The 27,497-nt window shown below is 31.4% G+C and overlaps 6 long non-coding RNA genes across 10 annotated transcripts in view; 3 read left to right on the plus strand and 3 right to left on the minus strand.

Annotated features, from left to right (window-relative positions):
- The window catches only part of LOC127070109 (uncharacterized), a 64,313-nt gene that overhangs the window by 5,724 nt on the left and 31,092 nt on the right, over window positions 1-27,497 (plus strand). For 2 of the 3 annotated variants that reach the window (XR_007784115.1, XR_007784120.1), the window contains exon 5: window positions 49-1,937. The exons of the other annotated variant lie outside the window; for it this stretch is intronic. This is a non-coding gene — a long non-coding RNA (uncharacterized LOC127070109). Of the gene's footprint in view, window positions 1-48; window positions 1,938-27,497 lie in introns of those variants that run through there. 3 annotated transcript variants of the gene reach the window in all.
- LOC127070171 (uncharacterized) lies at window positions 1,609-9,266 on the minus strand. Its single transcript, XR_007784283.1, has 2 exons — window positions 8,066-9,266; window positions 1,609-2,320 (listed from the first exon to the last, which is right to left on the minus strand). It is a non-coding gene; the product is annotated as an uncharacterized LOC127070171 (long non-coding RNA).
- On the plus strand, window positions 6,218-11,076 carry LOC127070179 (uncharacterized). Its single transcript, XR_007784301.1, has 2 exons — window positions 6,218-7,742; window positions 7,882-11,076. It is a non-coding gene; the product is annotated as an uncharacterized LOC127070179 (long non-coding RNA).
- Window positions 11,030-16,695, minus strand: LOC127070124 (uncharacterized). Of its 2 annotated transcripts, XR_007784187.1 has the most exons (4): window positions 16,681-16,695; window positions 15,169-15,528; window positions 14,921-15,048; window positions 11,030-11,610 (listed from the first exon to the last, which is right to left on the minus strand). It is a non-coding gene; the product is annotated as an uncharacterized LOC127070124 (long non-coding RNA). The 2 variants fall into 2 exon arrangements; XR_007784186.1 differs by lacking the exon at window positions 16,681-16,695 and having other exon boundaries at window positions 14,921-15,053; window positions 15,243-15,399.
- On the plus strand, window positions 16,656-24,401 carry LOC127070151 (uncharacterized). 2 transcript variants are annotated; one of them, XR_007784246.1, is made up of 5 exons: window positions 16,656-16,816; window positions 17,186-17,507; window positions 17,618-17,793; window positions 17,877-18,076; window positions 18,139-24,401. It is a non-coding gene; the product is annotated as an uncharacterized LOC127070151 (long non-coding RNA). The 2 variants fall into 2 exon arrangements; XR_007784245.1 differs by having other exon boundaries at window positions 17,877-18,059.
- On the minus strand, window positions 23,118-26,896 carry LOC127070214 (uncharacterized). Its single transcript, XR_007784359.1, has 2 exons — window positions 26,805-26,896; window positions 23,118-23,317 (listed from the first exon to the last, which is right to left on the minus strand). It is a non-coding gene; the product is annotated as an uncharacterized LOC127070214 (long non-coding RNA).

A 27,497-nucleotide genomic window follows, 5' to 3' on the forward strand; every position in this document is an offset into this window, starting at 1 on the left:
TCATGTATCTTATCCAATTTTCTATATTAATTTCATCTTTTATAATAGAGTGCATTGGATCGTGTAATTAGAAGAGCGGTTCAAGATGCAGATAGAATTTTAACCAAGGAAGGAACATCGTTAGCGATAGTTCATGTATGCATTATGTGATTGGGAATACCTAGGAAGAGGAAAAAGAAGAAAAAACATTTGTGCTTGACGACGAAGTTTGGAAAGACCATTAGGGCGTTAGTTTAAAAAGCGTCGGAAGGTAGTACGAGGAAATGGGAGGGATTTACTTCTTCCAAAGGGTCCAAACGTAAGCGGCTTTAGTTGGAGGGTATACGCGATTGTACGTAGAATGATTTTTTAAGGGATCGTACGATGTTCCATGCGGGTCATGGATCGAAGGGGAATGGAAATGAAACTGAGGGAGGTTTATCATACAAAATAATTTAACATACAGGGACGATTAAAAGATTCAAAATTTTTGGAAATAATAACGATAGCAGGAGTATACTTTTAAATTATACGTGAAATAAAAAGTCCACGTTCGCATCATCGTTATTCCATCGATATAAATTAAGTAACAGTTCGCTATAATTAAAAAAGGAGAAATGTTGAATCCCATGTTTCAAATTGTTTGTCATCATATTCACGACATGTAGTTAAAAAATATTCGTAATATTTTATTAGCGTTTTTCATAAATATTATATATATACACACGGTGAGATGAACGTACCCTGAATATTTAACGCAAAATTTAAGTCTCCCGAGCTAACAGCACAATTTCAATAGGAAACTTCAGTGAAACACGGATTTCCCAAACAGTAGCAGTGCAAACACTCGATCCGCCCAAATCACTCTCTAACTGTGTGGTTCTCTCGAAGAGGAAATACGTGAAACAGAGGATGGTGAGATGAGGAAATAAAGAAATATGACAAGAGATTTTCTCCGAATACATTTTTTCTATTATCGTGCAATAATGGAAATGAATTCTAGGATAACTTAAACAATATATATTTGTTTACGAGATAAGAAGGTGATATTTGAAGAAAATGTATTTAAGGAATATTGAAGTAGATGTAACTTCCGACGAAAAAATGTTTTAACAACCAAATATTTTATAATAAGAATTATATAGTATGAAAATTGTAATACCCGTAATATGAAATAATATTAGAACACTATTTTTAAGTATGACTTAAACTTACGAAAGAAGAAACATTACATATTTCGTATATGATATTACCATTACTTTCTAGAAATTAACGTTGATAATTACAATAATTATTATTTTTGATGTTATTATTAAAATAATTTGAAATTATTAATACAAAAATCATTAATAATAATTACTTATATTATATATAATTACAGTTTTACTTGCATATTGCAATTAAAAAAGAGAAAAGTAACTGTCAATTTCGTTAGAAGATTTCAAGTTTTATGAAATAATTTTTCAAGTGCATAAAGGAAATAAAAATATAACTACATAGTTACAGGCGAGGGGAAATTATTCATCCCCAAACTAGAAAATTAATATCTAGGAATCTTGGTCTTCTAACGAGACGACGTGGGATTAACTAATCCAGGGGAAGTCATTCCTTCCGTGATTTTCGACCCAGTAATACGCAAGTGTGTGTCATACGCGAAATAATCCCTAGCTACCATACTTCCGAAAGAACAGCTTTACAAATAACAAAGACGGTTTAAACACCATTATCTCTAGTCATTCCATTATTCCATCAATCTTCTTCAAAATTTAGCAGTAGCTATTTGCATAAGATTTATTAGAAAATAACATTTCCATATTATAGAAATTACCGGATAATTACTCCAATTTGGGTTTAATACCATTTCGAATATTTGTGATAAATTCACTTGTAAATAAAAATACTTTCTTCGACTGTATAAAATCTTCGAAGATATTCAATAAATTATTATAAGGTATATAGATACGATATAGATTGTATAGTCCACATTACATTTTAGAATGAAAAATTTATCTTATGTCTAAAATATCTTACCATTCAATAAACACAGCATTGATTGATTTTCCATTTAAGCATAAATGTAAAAAGGAAAATGTTTCCATATATTAATCTCGTTGATGGTCTGGCTTGATTTGTACTATCCATATAGGACGTATAGTCGGATGTACGGAAGAACAGAAAGTGTCAATGAAAATGTGTTTCACTTTGGATATGCAATGTTATATTATCTGGTGGAGCGTTGTTCTTCTTTGGAATTACAATTCAAATATAAGTCAATTCGGCTCCTTTGCAATACATCCAGGCTATTGGAACTGCTTTCGTCTTCCGTTGGTTTAGTATATCCCTGAAACATTATAAGATTCGTAGATTAGTTAAGAGTTACGGAAGTCGTTCAATTGTACATCTAATTGTACTGTCCTCAAAAATAAATTTTGTTTCATCCTTTTAAGCGATATAAAGTACCTTTTCCGAAATGCAACAAACAATTATTTAGATAGCATTGATCACGAAAATCAGTATCATTTCCATAATGTATACTTGAAATTTTATAATAAATCACAAACTCATGACTACTAACAAATTTACTTTACATTGATAGTATAAGCAAATGACCAGTAAGAATGAAGAAATTGTTTCCACCGCCTGAATTACTTGTATAACGGATCTCTTAAACGTATGAAGTATGCACGAACAAATATTTGTTGTACCACAATCGCTCGCGTATTACTAGTTCGACAATCACCCAAGGAATGACCTGCAGCTTCATCGCCGTCCTCCGAACGACGGTATTTATACCCCGCACAACGCTTTGGATTCTTAACCCAGCGAACACGATAGCGCCCTTTGCACAGGGTTATTACACTTGATGTAGATTAATCAATATACAGAAAGAACCAAGATGCTCATAAGTTACGAGGAAATGAATTTCTCTATTGATCTCTTTTAATTGGATGTATCATTATTCTTCTTCTTGCTCTTCTATGTTCTTCTGTCGTCTCTTTATTCCCATCCTTTTCTTTACAATTTGAAATTAGAAATTAATTAAAGAATTCTGAAAATTGGCAAATATGTTTCTTCTTGTTTTTGTCGTTAAAAATATTTATGAATGAGAATTAATTTGGTGCAAAGAATACTGTTTGACAATTTTTTTTTGGTATACTACTTTCTGTTCTTTTTCGATTACTTAATATAACAATCTCTTTTTTACACATCTGTCTTTTTTTAAAACGCATTAGTAAAGAATATGGATTAATACAAAATCATTCGTCACTTTTTTTCCCGAATATCATCTTTATCTCTTTTACGTATTTTATTTCGACACCATTTACGTAAGTCAATCAGAATTTCCTATTACGCGATTAAACGCAGCGGAAATGCTTCATTTCATATGGATTGTGGGGAAATGAATTTCTCTATGAATATAGATTTATCGACAGGTAGATTTATTGAATAGTCGACATAGAGACTTGAAATGAACCTGAGGATGGTATATTTTACTTATTATAATTATTATACTTATTAATATTATTATTATTATACTTATTATTATTGTATCTATTATTATATCAAAATATAAGTTATAAATACTGTAGAAAGGCAGCATTTTCTTGAAATTTAGTTTCCTTCCAAATATAGTTTCTTAAATCCTGCTTTCTACGTAATGCCAACACATTTCGTCATGATAAATATGTATGAATGAATAATTACGTACCAAAAAAAATTTCCACAAAAATTTCCAAAGGAAGTTATGTAAAATTAAATTTTTACAAAGTAAAGTGACTGAAAGGAATGGGGAGAATCAAAAGAAGAAAAAAGAATCAAAAAGAGAAATGTATCTAAAAAAAATATCCCCTTTACTGCAGCAAGTATCCGAAAATATTGGGAACATTTGGATAGAATTACTAGGGATGATACCCTCCTTAATATACGAAAAATAATTAGTGGAAACAATGCTCGCTCCACCATTTAGAGAGCTTACTACCTATATGCGGTGGTTGAATAGCCGTTTATTCTGAATTGAACCCATATTCTCGTTCAAACAAGTTTCTTGGAGTTTCTGAAGAGAGATGGTTCAGAATGATATAAAAGCTCGCAGTCAGTCACGATAATGGAAATCATTTATATCATTTTAGAAAATATGCTCTCGGATAGATAAACGATATTTCAATTTTATATCGTTTAATGTTGACCCAAGAATTTATTTTCATAGGATTTTTTTCATTTACCATGTTTTAGAGAATCGCATAATTCTATATACATATATATGATCTATATTCGAGACGCTACATTACAGATCTTATTATATAATTTCGTGTTTAACACTAGGATATACCGTTTTATAAGATACAATAGAAAGTTGGATAGTTTTTGATTATTATTTTACACTACATTTCACACTGTGCAATTCTTCTTCGATATGTTATTGTATAATATCGAACAGAAAAGAAAATATAATTAGAGCTACCGGATTTATGGTATGTTTGTTTATACATTTTTACGATTTAATCGTATGATCGTATATAGAGCCGACCGCAGCTGTTGCCTCTTCCATGATGTTATATCGTGCTTGCTCTCCCTATTGACTCTAATACTACCTATTGACGAGTCTAACATGTGGGTTGATTTTCTTGGCTGATACTAGTTGAATTGCAGGCTTTAATGTCAGTTAATCAATTAGAATAGAGATACATGACTCAAGGAGAACGGGAGTACAAAGAGACAAATGGAGAATCTTCGAGAGATACATATCGACAATCGAACCGGTATCGTATGTTTTCGTGAATAATCGTATTAGTTTTCTTTTTGTAATTATCATACTTTCCGCTTGCTTGAAGCGAAAGTCTGTTTCAGAGGGTTTGAAAGAGATTTGACGTATTTTCCTGTTAGAAATAAAATCCTGAATATAAACTCAAATATTGTGATAAATAGTTAGGAATCTTAAAAAGTATATTAAAAGATTAATTGAACGTTTTTAATATCTTCGGATGATTTTGAAGTATGTTTAACAAAAATAAAAAATCAAAGAGATCGAAATTTTTTAAGGATCACTTTTTTTCAATACCACCGTGTAAATCGTTTAATTCTAATAACTATGAAATATGCGGACAGAGCAATTTAAAATTGCTCGAATATTCACTTTGATATATTAACATAATCATTTTTGACATTATTTTCCAAGAAATTCGACCTATATCGAAATGCGACTCACCTATATCGTCACCTTCGCCTTCTTCATCCCCTGTATCACCATTTTCTTCAAAATTGATTCGCAGAACTTCCTTTTTGGTATCTTTGAGAATCGCCGTGAGATTTTCTTTATCGTTCCCAAACACCCGAACGGCATTGAAATAAACATTATTACGGTACATATAATTTTCTAGCCAATTGCTATCCAAATTAACATTAGTTCGATATACAAAGACACGGTCAACGTTATTGTAGATCCTTATTTTCCCTTCTCGACTGCGTTGCATCCTTCTGAAGATGGAACAAGATGAAATGAAAGAAGATTCCGGAATGAAATCTTCTTTTCTACGAAGGAATATTTCCCCATTAGAGAAAATATTCCACTTTGACCCACGATCTGTGTGTACCGTCGGACGTCTCTTCGACCAACCTTCTGAACGCAATCGATTATATCCTCTTAACGAAGCAGCTTACCTTTGGATCCTTTGAAGGGAGATATTTCCTAGCCCCCTACCACCGTTCGAGCTTTGTAAAACAATACTACATCGGAATCGAGAAGGTTCGTCGTCATGACCTTTAAAAATGTTGTCTTCCTATTTCTCTCTCTGGTTATTATCGATCACCTAACGAGCACGGTATAAAAGATGGTATTACGAGTAAGTTAGAGAGAAGAACGATGTTTCAAAAGGAAATGTCTTGCTATTGATACCTGCAAGATCATTTATGGTATTCCCTACAAGCACTAGAGAAATTTTGAAAGACGTTGAGAATTTTAGATAATAAAATTTCTCCGACCTATCTGTAATTCAATGTGTGCTCTACATGCATAAGATATATGGATATGTAGTTTTTCCCCCATTTTTTCAAATTGGGCCTACAATGTGAAGTATCCCGTCAGTGTCGATGAACTGTATCGAAAGACTGAAAATTTCAAAGGACGACTAAATACTTCTCATCCTGATCACTTCGCCGATTATACAAATTTTTATTATGGAAAAAAGAAATCGAAAAAAAAATATTGTAAGCATAAATAACATCTTTGGCCGATGTTTGACAGATGGAAATAAAAAAATTTGGGAAATAACGCTCACAAGATATTTTTGTTATGAGAAAATTTCAACGATAAAATTAATTCCGTTTCATTTAATATTAACGCTTGATACAGCGCGATGAATTGATCGAAGCAGATGCGTTTATCACAATATGCAGTTCTGTAATGTGGAACATTAGATATGGGAGTCAATAGGAAATGGCAACAGTCAGTCGAATTGAAAGAGATTGGCCCACAAACCTGTTTCCCCCTACTCTCATCTCTTACGGAACATTCGACCGCGGAATAAGAAGTTTTGATTGACTGGCGTAAAACGTATTCAAATCAATAATGCGAAAAGGAAAATATATATGACGAATGATTTTCGGTAAATCTATATTCTTTGTCATTATGTAATAAAGAAAGACAGATGCTTGTTAACTTAAATAATACAAAGAAAACAGAAGGTAATATTACTAAACAAATTTACAAGCAATATTTCTTGTTTGATATTAATATATATTTTTAAATATTTTAAACGATAAAACTGGGAAAAATATTAATAGCCGATTATCAAAATTCTTTAGTTAATTTCTAGTTGCAAATTCTAAAGAACAGAAGGTATGAAACAAAGAAAAGACCAGAAACAAAAAAAGGAAAATAATTTCTCCAGTTAATGGGAGTATCATTGAGAAGTTTTGCTTACTTACTTCCCACCCACGACATTTCGGCTCTTTCTTTGACATAATACGTGGTATTGATTAACTGCATAGAATGTAAATCTCTTTCCACCGAGCCACGCCTCGGAAATTAGCTAGGTCATCCAAGATGGCGATTTGCGGAAGAAATTCTGCAGAAGTCATCTTCTCAATAATTTTTGAAGGAGTAATACGCAAGTAAATGATAGAATGATCGCGTATATATTTCTTACGTTTCAAAAGAAACTTACAAGCAGTTCAAACAGTACTAACAATTTCTTCATTCTCCCTAGTCTTTTGTTCGTTATCGATATAAAGTAAATTTATCAGTAGTCATTAGTATATAATTTATTATAAAATTTCATTTCTATTGTGGTAATGAAACTGATTTTCGTGATCAATGCCATCCTAATTATTATTTTGTTGCTTTTCGGAGAAGATACTTTATCTGACTTAAATGGGCCTAACCCAATTTACCTTCGATGGCTGCATATTTAAATGAACAATTGAATGTCTATCCTAAGTCGTAACTAATTTACGAAATTTAAATTATGTCAGAGATATACCAGACTAAATGAAGGCAAAAGCAATTCCAATAGTTCAGAAGTATTGCAGAGGATCAGAATTGAACGATATCTGGATTGTAATTACGTCCAAAGAAGATATATGGATTTCAACTAAGCTTAATACGATCATTAAACATTTGACATCCAAAATGAAACGCTCTTCCATTGGTACATCCTGTTTTTCCTCAAATCCGACGATTCGTTCTACTTGGATAGTAGAAATGTCGGAACGTCAACGAGCGTAGGAAATGGAAACGTTTACCTCTTCAGTCTTATATTTCAATGGTAAATCAAACAGTGCTGTCTTTATCGAATGTTAAGATATTTTAGAGATAATATATAATTTTTTTATTTTAAAGTATAATATGGAATATAAAATCTGTATCATAAGTATATTGTAGAATAATTTATTGAATTTTTACAGAGATTTTATCATGGCGACTAGAATATTTCTATAGTGGAACATTATTCGAGCATATTGAAGCAGAAGAGTGTTTCAAGAGGCAGTTGAAAATTCTAACAAAGGAAGGAACATCGTTAGCTATTGTTCATGTATGCATTATGTGATTGTGAATACCTAGGAAGAGGAAAAAGAAGAAAATACATACGTGCTTGACGACGAAGTTTCGAAAGACCAATATGGCGCTGTTTTATAAAACTTGGAACCCTCGTACGGGGAAATGGGAGGGACCTTCCTTCTTCAAAGCATCTAACCGTGAGCTGCTTCAGTTGGAGGGTATAAGCGATTGTGCTCAAAAAGATTTGTCGATGAGCCGTCCGACGTTCCACGCGGGGCAAGGATCACAGGGGAATTAAAATGAAACTGAGGGACGTTTATCATATAAAATAATTGAACAGACAGGGACGATCAAAAGATTCATCTTTTTTCAAAGTAATACCATTAGCAGGGGAATACTTTTAAATTAAACGTGAAATAGAAAGTCCACGTCACGTCATTGTTGTTCCATCGATTTAAATTAAATAACCATTCGATATAATTAAAAAGGTAGAAGTATTGAATTCTATATTTCAAACTGTTTGCCGAAATATTCACGACATATACATAAAAAATATTCGTAATACTTAATTAGAGTTTTTCTTAAATATTGATATTTGGATGAAATAATTTGGTGCGTAACGCTAATTACCCATTTAGTATATTACGAAAGGAATTTCGTGATAGTGGATGTCCGTAATACGTTCTCCCATATTTATCCTCAAGTACCTTCGTTTAAACCTTTCTCCATTATCTCTCTCCATGTACGTGTGCTCTGGTGCGCGTCTATCGGCATCAGATCGAGTGGCTTGCATTGAGTGTGCGTGTGTACGTAGAACTCCTGCCTTATTTTGATAATAAGGAAGGTATTTTTTCATTTGTTTTCTTGTCATCAAACCAAGCAAACAATAGGAGATTGGCTGTATAATTCAATAACCTATTTAGATTCATTGTTTGATAACAAGCTTACATATTTTGCAGAACAATAGCCTATTTTCTAAGGAACCAATTGATTTGGAACCTTATATACGTTAGATTAGATAATTAGAAGTGTAATGGTATTATTGTTTTGCATTCTCCAATAGGGAGTAACTTTCCGGAACAATTTATCCGTTCATATGGAAGAATCATATCAGCCGTGGTATATCGATCCGCAAAAGACAAATGAAATCATACAGCTAAATAGATAATTGAATTATACCGTTAATCCTATTATCGCATTGTCTGCTTGGTTTGATGAGGGAGAACTAATGAAAAAATACCATCCTTGTTTTCGAAATAAGAGAGGAGATGTACGCAAACACGCGCACTCATTTCCGTCCACTTGACTGGAACACGTATACGCGCATGTGCACGGAGAGAGTTAGTAATAAATCGTTCAATATGAAAGTGCTAAACGATAGGTAGGAGAGAACGTATTCCTCAACGAGCAAATCGTTAAATGCCGATCAATACCCCTTAACAAGGGAATTTGTAGGCATGGAGAATCATATATTTTTGCAGAAAAATCGCAATTTTGTCCATTATAATTTTCTATGATGTCTGTGATAAATGTTGAATCTATTCTTTTCCAACATTATCATCCCTCGCATTATCCGTGAGGTCTTTCCGTTTTTTTGTTAGATGTAATGACTATCACTCCTATCGTTTTCTTCCCGATTAATATTTTTTTTTTCTAAGATGTCTGTTTTAATGTTTGTCTTGTAGCCAAAATTCTCCTTCGATATTACTTATGGCACGAAACTTACTCGTGTTTGGAAATTTTGCCATTCTCTTAATGAAAAAGAAATGAGTAAGTAAACAGGTTGGAAGACTGAAATTGTATATTACGAAATCACGAAACGATATATACCAAAGGAATATTACGTTTCTGATTTTTTGGCTTATTAGTGTAGGGAACTATCTGTTTCACTAGAAATTTCAATACGACACGAGTTCAGCTTCGCAAATCTCCCCTCAGTTTCATGATTGCTTGTTTACTCCATCAAATATCATTGCATCGTACGAAGCGTACTCGCGTACAATTGCAGACAAGTCCTTATCTCTCTCTTTAAGTGGTTTATAGAAGCCCTCAGACCGTTGTGAACGTACTTCTTTTTCATAAAATCGACTGACATTCTTTTCATATAACTTGGTAATTTGACCATTTCTTGATTAACTAACCGAGTGGTTCTCTCGAAGGGAAAATACGGTAAAGAGGGGAAGGTAATATTAGGAAACCATAAATGTGACGAAAGATTTTCTCCGAATTCGTTTTTTATTATTATGGAATAGCGAAAATGCTATCTTCGATAACTTGAGCAATATGCATTTGTTTACAAGAAAAGGAAATAATATTTGGAGAAAATGTTTTCATGCAATATGGCAGTAGATATAACTTCCGACGAAAAAATTTTTTAAGAGAGATGATTTTACTATAAGAATTACATAGTATATACGTAGCACGAAAATTTATAGTGATATCATTATGAATAATAGAATACTATATAGAATCATTAGGAATAATAGAATACTGGTAATAGAATACTATAATATCCATAATATCATTATGAATAATAGAATACTGATAATAGAATACTATTAAGCATAAGTCAGACTTACAAAAAAAATAACAGTGCGAATTTCCTATATTAATATCCGATTAACTTCATAAGAATTAGTCTTCATAATTACAATAATTATTATTATAATAATTAATTATATTATAAATAATTACAGTTTTATGTGATTATTTCAATTAAAAAATAGACGAATTATTGTAAGATTCTCATTAGGAAATTCCATGATATATTACACAGATAATTTCGCATGAACATAGAGTATATATACATATAATTACATAACTATAGGAGTGGGGAAATTATTTATCCCCATGCGTTCTAGTTAGATAATTAGATTTTAGGAAGCTTGGTCTTCTATCCAGCTAACATGTGGCTAATTAAACTAGGTTAAGTCATTCCTTCCGGGATTTGCGACCCAGTAATACGCAAGTGTGTCTCATACGCGAAATAATCCCTAGCTATCATCTTTATCACTAATCATTCTATTATTCCATTAATATTCATTAAATTTGACATTATATTTGTATAAGATTTATTAAAAGATTTCATTTCCATATTATAGTACTTATCGGATAATTACTCCCATTTGGGATTCGTACCATTTAGAATATATGAGATAAATTCACTTATAAATAATAATACTTTCTTCGACTGCATATAATCTACGAAAATATTCAATAAATTATTATAAAATAAATAAATATGTTATAGACTTTATATTCGACATTACATTTTAGAATAAAAAATTTATCATATCTCTAAAATATCTTATCATTAAATAAACACAGCGTTGATTGTTTTTCCATTTATAAGCAATTTTAAAAAGGAAAATGTGTTCATATAGTAATCTTATTGTTTTTCTGGCATTTGTACTATCCATGTTGTACAATCGTATCGTCGTATGTACGTAAGAATAGATAGAATCAATGTGATTGCTTTTCACTTTGGATGTGCAATGTTATATTATCTGGTGGAGCGTTGTTGAAATTTTTTTATCTTTTTTGGAATTACAATTCAAATATAAATCAATTCGGCTCCTTTGCAATACCTCCAGGCTATCGGAACTGTTTTCGTCTTCGGTTGGTTTAGTATATCTCTGAAACAATATAAGATTCGTAGATTAGTTAAGACTTACGGAAACCATTCAATTGTTCATCTAATTGTATTGTACTCAAAAATAAATTTTGTTACATCCTTACATGTGATATAAAGTACCTTTTCCGAAAGGCAACAAATATTAATTTAGATTGTATTGATCACGAAAATCAGTTTCATTTCCATAATACAAAATTGAAATTTTATAATAAATCACGAACTTACGATTACTAACAAATCTACCTTGTATTGATAGCTTAAACAAATGACTAGTAAGAATGAAGAAATTGCTTCAAACGCCTGAATTACTTGTATAACGGATCTCTGGGACGTATGAAGTATGCACGAACGAATATTTGTTGTACCACACTCGCTCGCGTATTACTAGTTCGACAACTACCGAATGAATGACCTATAGCTTCATCGCCGTCCTCCGAACGACGGTATTTATACCCCGCACAACGCTTTGGATTCTTAACCCAGCGAACACGATAGCGCCCTTTGCACAGGGTTATTACACTTGATGTAGGTTAATCAATATATAGAAAGAACCAAGATGCTCATAAGTTACGAGGAAATGAATTTCTCTATTGATCTCTATTAATTGGGTGTATCATTATCCTTTTTCTTCTATGCTCTTCTGTCGTTTGTTTTCTCCCCTCCTTCTCTTTACAATTTGCAATTAGAAATTAATTAAAGAATTCTGAAAATTGCCAATTATGTTTCTTCCTGTTTTTGTCGTTAAAAATATTTATGAATAAGAATTAATCTGGAGCAAAGAATATTGTTTGACAATTTTTTTTGTTATATCACTTTCTGTTCTTTTTCTATTATTGAAGATAACAATCTCTTTTTTACACATCTGTGTTTTTTTATAATGCATTAGTAAAGAGTATTGATTCATACAAAATCATTTGTCACTTTTTTTTCCTAATATCATCTTTATCTCTTCTACGTATTTTATTTGGTCACCATTTACGTAAGTCAATCAAAATTTCCTATTACGCGATTGAACGACTCGGAAAAGCTTAATTGGATATGGATTGGGGGGAAATGAATTTCTCGATGAAGATAGATTTATCGACAGATAGATTTATTGAAGGGTCGTCCGACGTTGCACGGGGAACGTGGATCATAGAGAATTGAAATGAACCTGAGGGTGGTATATTTTGCAAAATGATTCCACACGTAGGGACGATAAAAAGCTCTACCGTTGTTCGGGAGCTCGAATTCTCATGCAAAGATTCATTCGAGGTAAATGATTTGCAAGTAATACGTTTTCCCATACTTAGCTTCAAATACGTTCATACTGAACGTATTATTATTATCTCTCTTCATCCATGTGTGTACATTCGCGCCTGCGTTAGCGTTTTCAAGTGGACGAGATGATTGTGCGATCCTATGAGGGAGTGTGTTATATCGTTCAATATTGACGCAAGGATTTATTTTCATAGGATTTTTTTTCTTTTATCATGTTTTAGATAATCGCATAATTCTGTATAGATATAGATGAGCTATATTCGAGACGCTAAAGTATAGATCGTATTATACAATTTCGTATATAATAATATGTTATAACTACATTTTATAATATACGATAGAAAGTTGTATAGTATATGATTATTATTTTCCACTATATTTCATACTGTGCACTTACTCTTGGGTATATTAGTGTATAATATTGAACAGAAAAGAAAATATAATTAGAGTTACCTGATTTAGGACATGTTTACGCGATTTAATCGTATGATCGTATATAGAGCGAACCTTTGTGATACATATCAGCAATCGAATTGGTATCGTTTGTTTTCGTGATTAATATTATTAGTTTTCTTTTTTTAAATATCATACCTTTCGCTTGTTTGAAGCGACTGTTTATTTCTGAGTTTGAAGGAGATTCTGACATATTTTTCTGACAAAAATAAAATTCTGATTGTTGACTCAAATATTTAAATAAGTAATTAGAACGCTTAGAAAGTATACTAAAAGATTCACTGAACATTTTTAATATTTCCGTAAAATTCTGAAATTGTATTTAAAAGGGAAGATAATTATATGTGCGCTCATTGAAAAATTAAATCATTCCGATGATAATTCGGAAAATTCAAATATTATGTTACGAAAGATATGATAAATCACTGCTATACTCAGTTACACGTAAAAAGAAATAAACGATTGCAGAAATATAATATTTCCATAGGAACAAACTAGTTTAGAACATAATATAAGAAGTATTTGGTAAGAAGAAGTACAATTGGACCATCCATTTCAGTTGTCCAACAGGAGGTAAATTTTTAGGAAAATGAATGTCGTTCCGATGAAAGAACTGAGACAGTCGTGGCACATCGATCTGCAGAAGACTTAATTAAATGTGCACGTAATTAAGTGATGGATTTAAAAAGATAATTGAGTTATACAGCCAGGCGTATCGTCGAATAGTCTGCATGGTTTGAAAAGGGGAAAGCAAATGAAAAAATACCTTTCCTATTTGCAAAATCAGATAGGAAATGTGCGCTCACAGGACCGCACACTCATTTCCCTCGGCTCGAAATGGCGCATTCAAGCGCGCACAAGAGCACACACGGACGGACAGAAATAGTACCAAATCCTTTAATACGAAGGTACTTGACGATACGTATGGGAGATCGTTATACGCAGATGCATTTTCATTAAATTCCTATTAAAACGTACTAACAAAAGAATCCTGGCTATGTAGCAAATTAATTCGATTCTTTAAAATTACAAAATTACTCTTAAACGTAAATTAAATATTTTGATTATATTTTAAGTACACGATGTTACGCGATTCAGAAAATTAATTCAACATTTCTTCTACTTTCAATTAGTCGACTGATTACTCAATTTAATTTAATGGAGTAACTATGACAAGGTGACGTAAACATGAAACAAATCCGTAAATCCTTTAAGCGTCCCTACAGGTTCAATCATTTTGATATTTTAATCATTCAAACCTGCCTTAATTCAAATTCGATTATTCTGAGCTCAATCTTCAATCAATGATTAAAACTTCCATTCTCATAATCGTTTCTACACTCGATATCATTTTCTGTTTTTTCCTTATTATTTCTATTATTCCCGATAGGTCACGTTGATCCATTTAATTTCTTTCATACGATACACCTTCTTAGAAATTTTAGAATTCAAATCGAAATTTTGCAAAATCAATGTTCGGCCAAGGACAAACATCGTTTTGATTAGAATTAAATTTATTATGGAATCATCGTTGTCGAGATAAAGTGTATCGTCGATTGAAACGTGAGCGAGCGTGGACTACTAATATTTACACTCACCCTCTACTACTTCATCCCCTGTATCTCCTTCTTCTTCATCTTCATCCTCTTCTTCTTCTTCAATAATGATTCGCAGAACATCTTTTTCGGAATCACTATTAATCGCCCTAAGGTTTTCCTTATCGTTCCTAATCTCGAAATTGAAATAAATATTATTACGATATATATAATTTTCTAACTAATTGCCGAAATTAATATTAGTTCGATATCCAAAAATACGGTCAACGTTATTACTGATTTTTATTTACCCTTCCCGACTGCATTGAATCCTTCTGAAGTTGCAAAAAAATAGAATCCAAAGAGAATCGGCGAGGAAACTTACTTTTCTACGAAGGAACGTTCCCGCATTAGAGCAAAAATTCAACTTTGACCCATGATCCGTATGAACCGTTGGACGTTCCTTCGAAAAACCTTTCCCAACGCAATCGATTATATCCTCTTACTGAAGCCGCTTCCCTATTGATCCTTTGAAGGGATGATTCCCTAGCCCCGTACCACCATTCGAAAGCAGCATAGTAAAACAGTACTATATCGATTTCGAGAAGATTCGTTATCAAGGCCAATATAAATTTTTTCTTCCTATTTTTTGTTTGTTTAATTTCAAACACCTGACGAATAAGGTATAGAACAAAATATTACGGATGAGTTAGAGACAAGGTCCATGTTTCAAAAGGAAATGCTATGATGATATGATGCTCAGATGATATATAGTATTCCCTAGAAGCACTAGAAGAGTTTTGGAAGAGGTCGATAATTTTAGATAATGCAATATCACTGACCGATTACGCATAATTCAATGTGTGTTCTCCATGCATGAGATATATAGATTTGTACTTTTTTTCTCATTTTTTAAAATTCGACGTATAATGTAAAGTATCATGTCACTGTCGAAGAATTTTAAGAAAAAATTGACAATTTCAAAGGACGATTAGATACTTCTCATGTTGATTACTTCGCCGATTATATAATTTTTATTATGCAAAGAGAAATTGGAAAAAAATATTATTTGAATAAATAAATTTTTGGTCGACGTTTCACAAATGGAAATTCAAAATGTGGGTAATAACGTTCACAAGATATTGTAATTATGAGAAAATTTCAGCAATAAAATTAATTCCTTTTCATTTAATATTAATCATTAATAGGGGGCGATGAATTAATTGAAACGAAAGCGTTATTACAATATGCATTTATGCAATATGGATTATTTCATACGGTAGTTAACAGCAAAGGGCAACAGTAAGTCGGCTTAAAAGGGATTGGTGGACAAATCCGTTTCTCCCCACTCACATCATATTCAGCTCTTTCGACCGCGGAATAGGAGGTGTCGATTGAACTGCGTAAAGCCTATTCAAATGAATTACGCGAAAAGGGAAATAAATATAGCGAATGATTTTCTCTGAATCCATATTTTTTGGCACTGTGTAATAAAGAAAGAGAGAAGCTTGTTAACTTAAATAACGCAAAGAGAATTAGTAATATTAAGAAACAAATTTTCAAGCAATATTTCTTGCTCGATATTAACATTTATTTCTAAATATTTTAAACGATAAAAATGGGAAAAATAACAATAGTCGATTATAAATATTCTTCAGTCAATTTCAAAATTGTAAATTGTAAAGAACAGGAATGAAAAAGAAACCAGAAACAAAAAAAAGAAAATAATTTGTCCAGTTAATGCGAGTTCATAGTGAAATTTACTTCCCTCTGACCCACGACATTTCGGTTCTTTCTGTTGCGTAATACGCGGTATTGATTACCTTGCATAAAATGTAATGGCCCCTACCATCGAGCCCTGCCTTGGAGATCAGCTCGGTCATCCGACGAGGCAGTCTGGTGGAGGAACTCCTCTGCGGAAATCATCCTTTCAATAATTTTTGATCGAGTAATACGCAAGTAAGTGACAGATAATAGCATCTATACGCCTATATAATACTTCATTCGTCCCAAAGGAAACTTACAAACAATCCAATCGGTACAATTTTTTCGTTTTCATTAATCTGTTGTTCGTTATCGATATAAGGTAAACTTGTCAGGAGTCGTTAATATGTGATTTGTTATAACATTCCAATTCTATATTATGGAAATGAAACTAATTTTCTTCATCAATATCATCCTAATTATTATTTTGTTGCTTCTCGGAGAAGGTACTTTATATCGCTAAGAAGCGCGTGACCCGATTTACCTATGATGACTCGACAATTTCAATGAACAATTGAACGTCTATCCTGTCTTCACTAATCTACAAATTTTAAATTATTTCAGAAATATACCAGGTTAAACGAAGGCGAAAGCAGTTTCAATAGCTTAGAAATATTGCAAAGCTGCAGAATTGACTGCTATCTGAATTGTAATTACTTCCAAAGAAAATATGTGAATTTCAACTACGCTGCATGATAATTAAATATTCCGGATCCGAAATGAAACACATTTATTTTGGCAGTCCTTGCTCTTCCGCATATCCGACGATAGGTCATTTATGGATAGCATGAATATCTGACCATCAAACAGATCAGGAAATGAAAACGTTTTCCTTTTTAATCTTATATTTAAATGGTCGATCAATCAATGTTCTATTTATCGAATGGTAAGATATTTTGGAGATAAGATATAAATTTTTTATTCGAAAGTATAATATGAAATAAAAGATCTGTATCATAGGTACGTTTTATAATCAGTTACTAAATTTTCACACAGATTTTATGATGACGACGCGAGTATTTCTATTGATGAGAGGGACATTAGGTCTCTTAACTGTATCTATCCTTCATATTGTATTATTGTATATAAATCAAGAAGCTATATATTTATTAACTAATGTAATGAAAAATATTATATATATGGGAAGCAAGATGCTCCATGAAAGAGAGGAGGTAAATAATAATATAGAAATAAAAGTTTTAATATTTTTTCAAAGAATTTTGCGTTACATGTCATTCGTAATTTAATGTGTCAGATCATAAAAGCAGAGGATGAAGCTGATGCTGCTCACGAATTTATTACAAATCTTCCAAATGATCTCGTAGGCAAGTTAGTGAGAGAATCACCTAATTATCTGGTTTATGGAAACAACATGTTTCTATTGCTAGAGCATTACTGTAGCAACCATCGACATCAATATTGAATTTTAATACACGAGGTACGAAAATATCAGATGTAAGTAACTAGCCACGTATCTTATCCACTTTTCTATATTAATTTCGTATTTTATAATATAGTGCATTGAATCGTGAAAGCAGAAGAGTGGTCCAAGAAGGTGGAAATTCGAAATGAAGATGGAACATCATTAGCTACTCCTCTTGCGTTCATTATGTGATTCAGAATACCTAGGAAATGCAAAAGGAAAAAGAACATTTGTGTTTTTCCGACGAAATTTGGAAAAATCAATATGGCATTGTTTTATAAAGCTTGGAACTGTGGTACGAGGAAATGGGAGGGATTTACCTTCTTCAAAGGATCCAAACGTGAGCGGCTTTAGCTGTAGGCTATAAGCGACGGTACTCAGATCGATTTGTCGACGTTCCACGCAGGGCCAGGATCAAATGGGAATTGAAATGAAACTGAGGGAAGTATATCATACATAATAATTTAACATACAGGGACGATCAAAGGATTCACCGTTTTTGGAAGTAATAACGTTAACAGGGAAATACTTTTAAATTATACGTGAAATTGAAAATCCACGTTCACGTGATTTTTATTCCATCGATGCAAATTAAGTAAGCATTCGATATTATTAAGAAAGGAGAAATGCTGAATTCTGTATTTGATATTATTTCTCATAACATTCATGACATGTACTTAAAGAATATTCGTAATATTTAATTAGCGTTTTTCTTAAATACTGAAATTTGGACGAAGAATTCGGTAACACAAAGTATCTGTTTTTAATACGTTCTCCCATACTTATCGAGAAATACCTTCGTTTTAAACCTTTCGGTATTATCTCCCTCAATCTGCGGGTGCTCTAGTGCACGACTATCTGCGGCGGTTCGAGTAGCCGGGGATGAGTGAGCGGTCCTGTGTGCGTGTATGCGGACAACCCCTATTTTACCTTCATATAATTGGAGATTAGCTCTATAATTCCATTACCTATTTAGATTTATCGTTTGATAGCACGATTACTTATTTTGCAGAGTAGTGGATTATTTTCTTTGGAACAAATTGATTTGGAACATAATATACGAAATATTAGATAATTAGGATTATTTTTTTGCATTCTTCAATAGGGAGTAAATTTCTAGGAAAATGTTTCGGTTCATATAGAAAAATTAAATCAGTCGTGGTACATTGACGTCCAAATTATCCAGATAACTGCATGATACAGCTAAATGGATAATTGAATTATACCGCTAATCTTATTATCGAATTGTCTGCTTCGTTTGATGAGAGGGAAACTCATAAAAAAATACATTTCTTGTTTTTAAAATAAGAGAAGTGATGTACGTAGAAACGCCCACTTATTCCCGTCCACTTGAGCAGCACTTGAAAAGCGCGCACGGAGAGGAATAACAATGCATCGTTTAATATCATGGTGCTTGACGATAGGTACGAGGGAAGGTATTGCGTACGCGTAAATCGTTAAATTCCGATCAATACTCGTTAACAGGGAAATTTGTAGACATGAAGGATCATATATTTTTGCAAAAAAGAGCAAAATTTTGTCCTTTATAATTTTTCACGATGTCTATGATAAATGTTGAATCAATTCTTTTCCAACATTATCATCCCTCGCGTTATGTATGAGATCTCTCCGTTTTCTTGTTGGATGTCATCACTGTCACTTCTATCGTTTTCTTCCGAATTAATATTCATTTTTTCTAACCGTGTAAATGGAATTTCTCTTCGGTATTACTTATAGCACGAAACTCACTCGTGTTTGGAAATTTTGGATTTTCTCTTAATGAAAAAGAAATAAGTAAGTAAACGGGTTGGTAGTCTGAAATTGTATATTACCAAATCACGAAATGATACATAACAATAATATAATACTTTCCTGGTTTCCTGACTAATTTAGTCGAGGGATCTATTTATACTACTCGAAGTTTCAATACGAAGTGAGCTCAGCTTTGAAAATCTCTTTCCTGAGTTTTATGAATACTTGTTTACTTCATCAAATATCACTATATCGTACGAGGCATACTCATGTACTATTACAAACAAATCCTTTTCATCGCTCTCTTTAAGCAGGCTGGATAAGCATCCAGATCGTTGTGAACGTACTTCTTCTTCATAAAACCGATTGTTTTCGTACGTCCTCGTAATTTGATTATTTCGTTAGTAACGAATTCAATTGTTCTCTCGGAGGTGAAATACGTGAAAGAGAAGGTAATATTAGGTGAGAAAGAAATACGAAGAAAGATATTGTCCGAATACAAGTTTTTTATCATTATGCAATAACGAAAATGAATTTTTCGATAACTTGAGCAATATTCATTTGTTTACAAGAAAAGAAGGTAATATTTGGAAAAAATGTTTTCAAGCAAAATGGAAGTAGATATAACTTCCGAACATGAGAAATGCTTTCACGACAGTCTGAGCTCTTCTCTGATCCGCTGAAGGAGGGTTGTAAGAAGAACTTGTATATATAGTGATATTTGATGAAGCAAACAACCGATCCTAAAACTGGAGAAAGAGATTGTCAAAGCTGAAACGAGTTCTTATTAAAACTTGTAGTAGTATAAATAGGTCCCTCGACTAATTAATCAAAAAACCAGGAAAGTATTATTTTTTTGTTATGTATCATTTCGTGATTTCGTAAAATGCAATTATCTCCATTTTATTTATTTATCTATTTTTTTTTCTTCTTTTTTTCTTTTTTTCTTTCTTTCTTTCTTTTATTAAGAGAAAGGCAAAGTGCCCAAATACGCACAAGTCTCATGATATAAGATATAAGTAGTGAAGAAGAATGTCAGATAGGCATTCATACAGTCACGTTAGAAAAAATAAATATGAATTCGGAAGAATACAACAGTAGGGATAGTTATATCATTTAGCAAGGAAACGAAGAGATCTCATTGATGAAAGTGATGAAAATGTTGTAAAAGAATTGCTTGAAAACTAATCATAGATTTCGTAAAAACTAATAAGTACTTTTAAAATATATACTCTGATGTGAGTCGTTGGACCACGTCTGCGCCAATAAAGTTCCATCGATTTGTTGAGAGGTAACGACCGAAAGGACTCAGTGTAGAAATGATTATTACGTTATACGCACATTAATTGCTTACTCGGACGGAAAGGTCGAAAATGAAGTTAATTAAGGGGAAATGAACTTCTCTTTTATTATTGAACAAATATCTTTGAATTCGACATGTTACTTTTCTCTCTTTTTTTTTTCTCTCTTTCTTTACACTTTATAATCTGAAATAAACTAATGAATGTTGACTATTAATTTTGTTTTTATTTGTTTGCTTAAAATTGACTATCAATAAGAATTAATTTCTCCTTTTTTTTAGCTCTTGAAACTATCATTTCTTTTCGTTTATTACTCGATAATAAGGTATACAGATTCAGAGAAAATCTTTCGCCATATTCATTTCTTTTTTTTTTCGTTGTATCATCTTTTTCTCTATTACGTATCTCATTTGAATGCGCTTTACGCAAGCCAATTTAAATTTCCTGTTAAAATTTCCCGAAAGGGCTAAAAATTCGGAAAAATATACGGGTTGGGAGGAAATGAATTTCTCGATCAATTCCTTTTAATTCGACATAATATCATTCGTTTGAATAGCCGTACGACTAGACGAAATATATCTTTTCCAAATGATCTATAGATGAGGAGCTTTAGCTAGAGGGAATAATCGATTCGAATCGAAACGGCCGTTGAGGGGATGTCCGTTGACATTGCATGTGGAACATAAATCAAAGTAGAATTGAGATGGAATTGAGAAAAGTTTATCTTTATGGTATATTCTATATTTAGTAAAATATATTTTATATAGTAAAATAATATTTGTAATTCCCAAATGCATTATTCAAATGATTTATGTTCTCAGTAAGCGTATAATATAACATTGATATGATGCATCGCCTAACATAGTAGAAATCTATCTTACTTTTCGACTTACCGATCGACATGGCTGAAAGCATAAATTATAAATGTTTTAGGAAGATAGCCTTGCCATGAAATAATCTTTCCTTCTCAATAGAATCTTCTGATTCTACTTTCTTGGTAATGTCAATATTCTCTTTACGAAAAATAAATAAATTTGAATAACCAAATACCAAAAAAAGGTCACTCCCCCAAAAGGGGATAGACATAATTAGATATTACAAAGTAAAATGATCGAAAGGATATGAATATGCAGAATGATTCATAGGAGGAAACAAAGGCAGAGAAATAATCAAAAAGAAAAGTATCATAATAATAAAAAAAAATTATTATCTACGATAGTTTGGATTTAATAATAAAAAGAGTAGAAAAAATGAGTAGGAAAAATAGTAGAAATAAATTTATTAAATATTTTAATCTATCGCGTTAAATCTATCTATATATTAATCTATCGTATTTATTGGAATGCATTACAAGATGTTGATCCTCAATCTTGTAGGCTTCAATATAAATTCTCGCAAGACTCAAATGAAAGAAAATCCAAAATAATATATAAGCCCCCGATCAGCCGCGATAATCGAATGTGCATCATACGTATCAATTTAAACAAGATGCTCTCATATTTGAATTTTTTTATTTCGATCCATCAACCTGAATGTTTAGTCAAGGGTAATTTTTTTATACAGTCAGTTGCAAAAGACGTAATTATTAATAGAAGGAAATAGAACTATCTTCGTTAGTCATTTTTAAGTTCATTGCATATTGTTTTTCATTTGAGTCTTCCTAGAATTTGCATAGATGCCTACAAGATTGAGGATCAACATCTTGTAATGCATTCCAATGATTACGATAGATTGATATATAGATTAGATATTTATGACAAGTTTTCTTCTTCTACAACACTTCATTGCTTTTTGTTTCTATTAGTAGAAAATTATATAAAATAAAATATAATATAATTATAATTATATAAAGAAGTTTCCTTTATAATACACGGACGTATATATCATTAGGATCACAAGTGTTACAGTTCTCTGGTTTTATGCAACTTGATATGGGAAACCAATTTCTATGGCCATTGTCTCCAAAGCAATAAGAATATGGTACGATCAAATTAGAAATTTAAAGCAGAATTTTCACAAATTTTTCTATTATAATTATTACTCGCCGCTAATCAAGAAAATGAAAAATTACTTACAGCAGATTGCCAGGAATAGAATATACTCGTCGTAGTCATTAATATTCCCCTTAAATGGTTCCTTGAATTATGTGCTCGACTCTCCTGGACGTGTATATTTCTATCCTCTTGATATTTTATTCTGTTAAACACACTTCAGAGTTTTCTGAAAATAACAAAAATGTTCAATTAATCTTTTATTATATTTTCTCAGCATCCTAATTATTTATTTAAAAATTAGGATCCATATTCAGAATTTTATTTTTATCAGAAAAAATGTCAGAATCTCCTTAAAACATTCTGAAATGAACTTTCGTTTCAAGCAAATGGATGAAAAATAAAAACTAATTGGTTTGATCGCAAAAGCAAACGAAACCGGTTCGGTTGCGGATATGTGTCTCTCGTAGACAACTCGTCTCTACGTTCGTCTCTTTGTATTCTTATCATGGACTCATGCATCTCTATTCTAATTGATTAGCTGCCCGGCAAACAAGCAATTACTAGTTTCAGACAAGTATTAAAGAGGGATATTAATGGCTACGACGAGTATATTCTATTCCTGGCAAACCACTTAGTTTGTTGGACTCGTCAACAGGTAGTATCATTGAGACAGGAAATACGGAATAATTTCGCGAAATATCAAGCACATGTGCAACAGTTGGCTCCATATACGATTATCCGATTGGTTCGTATAAATGTCTAAAATGAAGTATCCTAATTCCGATAATCCTAATTACGCTTTCTCCTCGGTTTAATTTTAAACAATAATTCAAAATTATGCAACAAGTAAAATATCAATCACTGGTAAAATATAATATCTAATAATAGTAAAAATAAGTTAACCATAGCATGAAAAAATAGTAAGAAACTACGCAATTTTTTATAATCTACTATAAAACAATATATCGTAGTATTGGATATGAACTTGTGTAAAATAGGGCATAACATAACGTTACTAATATAAACTCATAGACACATATATAAAATTATCCTATTGTCTATAACATACAATATAAAGAACACAATCTGATGAAAATGAATCTTCGCGTTAGTTATTCAGAAATTTAAATAAGGTGCAACTTATCAAGAACATAAAGAAAAATACTAGCGAATCCCATTATCGAATCCAGTTATGCAGCCAATGTTCAGGTACTACGGTTTATATACTAATCATCTTTTCTTTCTTAGAGTTTTGTCTGGACACGATGTTGCCTCGATTAAAAATAAATTACTCCCAGTTTTGTCGATTAGCTTTTAATTTTTTCCTTTTTTTTTTTCGTTGAATTTTGTCTACATATTCGGAAGAAGTAAATATTTATCAAAAATTGAATTTCTGATGATGCATCCTAAACAAATATATGAAAATATGAATTCAATACCAACTGATTCACTTTCCTAGTACACACTCGTTCGCTTCTTTTCTTCTTGAATTTAAATTTCTTTTTTCACTTTCTTATCTTTCAATTTTCTTTTTCAACTTACATCTATTTATATCCATCTTAATTTAAGAAAGGGCAAGGATAATTCACGAAATAATAAATAAATATATAAATAAATAAGTTCGTAGATGGCCTTCATTACGTATAACATAAGTAAGTCATTGTAAAATTGATATACGTTTCTGAATGGAATTTTCTTTATTCTTTTCAGTCGAAAGGCGAATTCGATACATCCGTTATTACATATATGTATGGACTTATATCTACATATATGTACACTTGTGTATCTATGTATTTTACAATGCCTTACTTATGCTATATATTTTATAGGCCAATTACGAACTTATTTACTTATCTATTTATCTATTCTTTCGTCAATTATATGTGCCATTTTAAAAATTAAGAAGGATATAAATAGATGTAAGTTGATAAAGGAAATTGAAAGATAAGAAAGTGAAAAAAGAAATTTAAATTAAAGGAGAATAGAAACGAACGAGTGTGTACTAGAAAAGTGAATCAGTTGATATCGAATTCATATTTTCATATATTTGTTTAGGATGCATCGTTAGAAATTCAATTTTTGATAAATATTTACTACTTAGACACGATGTTACCTCGATTAAAAATAAATTGCTTCAAGTTTTGTCGATTAGCTTTTAATTTTTTTTTTTTTTTTCGTTGAATTTTGTCTTCATATTCGGAAGAAGTAAATGTTTATCAAAAATTGAGTTTCTAATGATGCATTCTAAACCAATATATGAAAATATGAATTCCGTATCAACTGATTCACTTTCCTAGTACACACTCGTTCGCTTCTTTTCTTCCGTAATTTAAATTTCTTTTTTCACTTTCTTATCTTTCTATTTTCTTTTTCAACTTACATCTATTTATATCCTTCTTAATTTTTAAAATGTCACATATAATCGACGAGACAATAGATAAATAGATAAGTAAATAAGTTCGTAATTGGCCTATAAAATATATAGCATAAGTAAGGCATTGTAAAATACATAGATACACAAGTGTACATATATGTAGATATAAGTCGATACATATATGTAATAATGAATGTATCGAATTCGCCTTTCGACTGAAAAGAATAAAGAAAATTCCATTCAGAAACGTAGTAGATAAAAGAGAAAATATATACATTAATTTTAAACAGAATATAATGAACTTACTAAGTAATAGGGAATATAATTGTGCTTCCATTTGTAATTAGAACTTTTAGAACTATTTGTAAGAAAACAGGTAGTACTTAATGAGGCATTACGATTCATAGATTGAAACACACTTTTATAACAACCCTATAGTTAGAAAAACATGGAATCATGTATCTCTATTCTAATTGGTTAACTGACCGGCAAAGAAGCAATATAACTGGTTTCAGACATGCAACTCAACTGATATGTTTGACTCGTCAATCGATAGTATCACCGAAATACCAAATACGGAAAAATATCACGAAATATCCAAGACGTGTGCAACAGTTGGATCCATAAACGATTATTCGATTGGTTCGTATAAAAGTCTAAAAAGAAATACCCGAAAACCCTAATTACGCTTTCTTTTCAGTTTAATTTTATACCATAATTCAAAATTATGCAACAAGTAAAATATCAATCACTGGTAAAATATAGTAACTAATAATAATAAAGATCAGTTAACCATAGCATGAAAAAATAGTAAGAAACTATGCAATTTTCTATAATCTACCATAAAACATATTATCGTAGTATTGGAATTGAACTTGTATAAAATAGGGCATAACATAACGACAGTAATATAAACTCATAGATAGATATAAAAAATTATACTATTGTGTATAGCATGCAATGTGGAACAGAATCTTATGATAATGGATCCTCGCATTAAATATTATAAAATTCAAGTATGATTCTACTTATCAAGAACTTGAAAAATGTATCGGGTGATTCCCAAAATCGATTTCAAATATGCGGCCAATTTTCAGATACTACGGTTTGTATGCTAATCATCTTTTCTTTCTTGGAGTTTCGTCGCTTTGGACTCTTTACCGTATCGATTAAATGTTAATTGCTCTAAGTTTCGTCGAATAGCTTTTAGTTTCTTGTTTTTTTGTTAAATCTTGTCTCCATATTTAGAAGAAGCACGTATTTATCAAAAATGGAGGATCCATCTATGCCAATATAAACAAATATAGGAAAATATGAAATTGAGAATGAGTCCACTTACCTAGTACATATAAGCTTGCTTCTTTTCTCGATGTCTCTTTTCTTCTTTAATATTAACTTGATTTTTTATTTTGACTTATTTTTCAATTTTCTCTTTAATTTTACATCCGTGGTTTACTGATGTTCGTATGACATATATGTATACACATATGTGTATATATATGCATATATATATATGTATATATATTTTACAACGCATTGCTTATGTTATACGTATTGAAGGCAAATTATGAGCTTATTTATTTATACATTTATCTATATCCATATGATTCTCAGAAATATATAAAGAGTATATCAGTTTATAGACAAATATATAAATAAATATAGATATGAACATTGGACTTTAATACGTACAAAGTACACAGTGCGGTGAAATATATATATATATATGTGTGTGTGTGTGTGTGTGTGTGTATATGCATGTATTTACGTATATATCGAATCAGTCTACCATCTGAAAAGAATAGAGAAAATTTCATTCATAAATTTCATTCAAAAGAAAAGAGAAAATATATAAACTAATTTTTAACAGAATGTAATGAACTTACCAAGTACTAGCACAAATAGTTTTAACTCCATTAATAATTACGCCTTGCAGGACTATCTGTAAGAAAACAATTAGTACTTAATAATGCATTACGATTGATAGATCGAAACACAGTTTTACAACAAGCCGATAATTAGAAAAGGAGAC

This window comes from Vespula vulgaris, chromosome 17 (genome assembly GCF_905475345.1).
Source record: "Vespula vulgaris chromosome 17, iyVesVulg1.1, whole genome shotgun sequence".
NCBI lineage: Eukaryota > Metazoa > Arthropoda > Insecta > Hymenoptera > Vespidae > Vespula > Vespula vulgaris.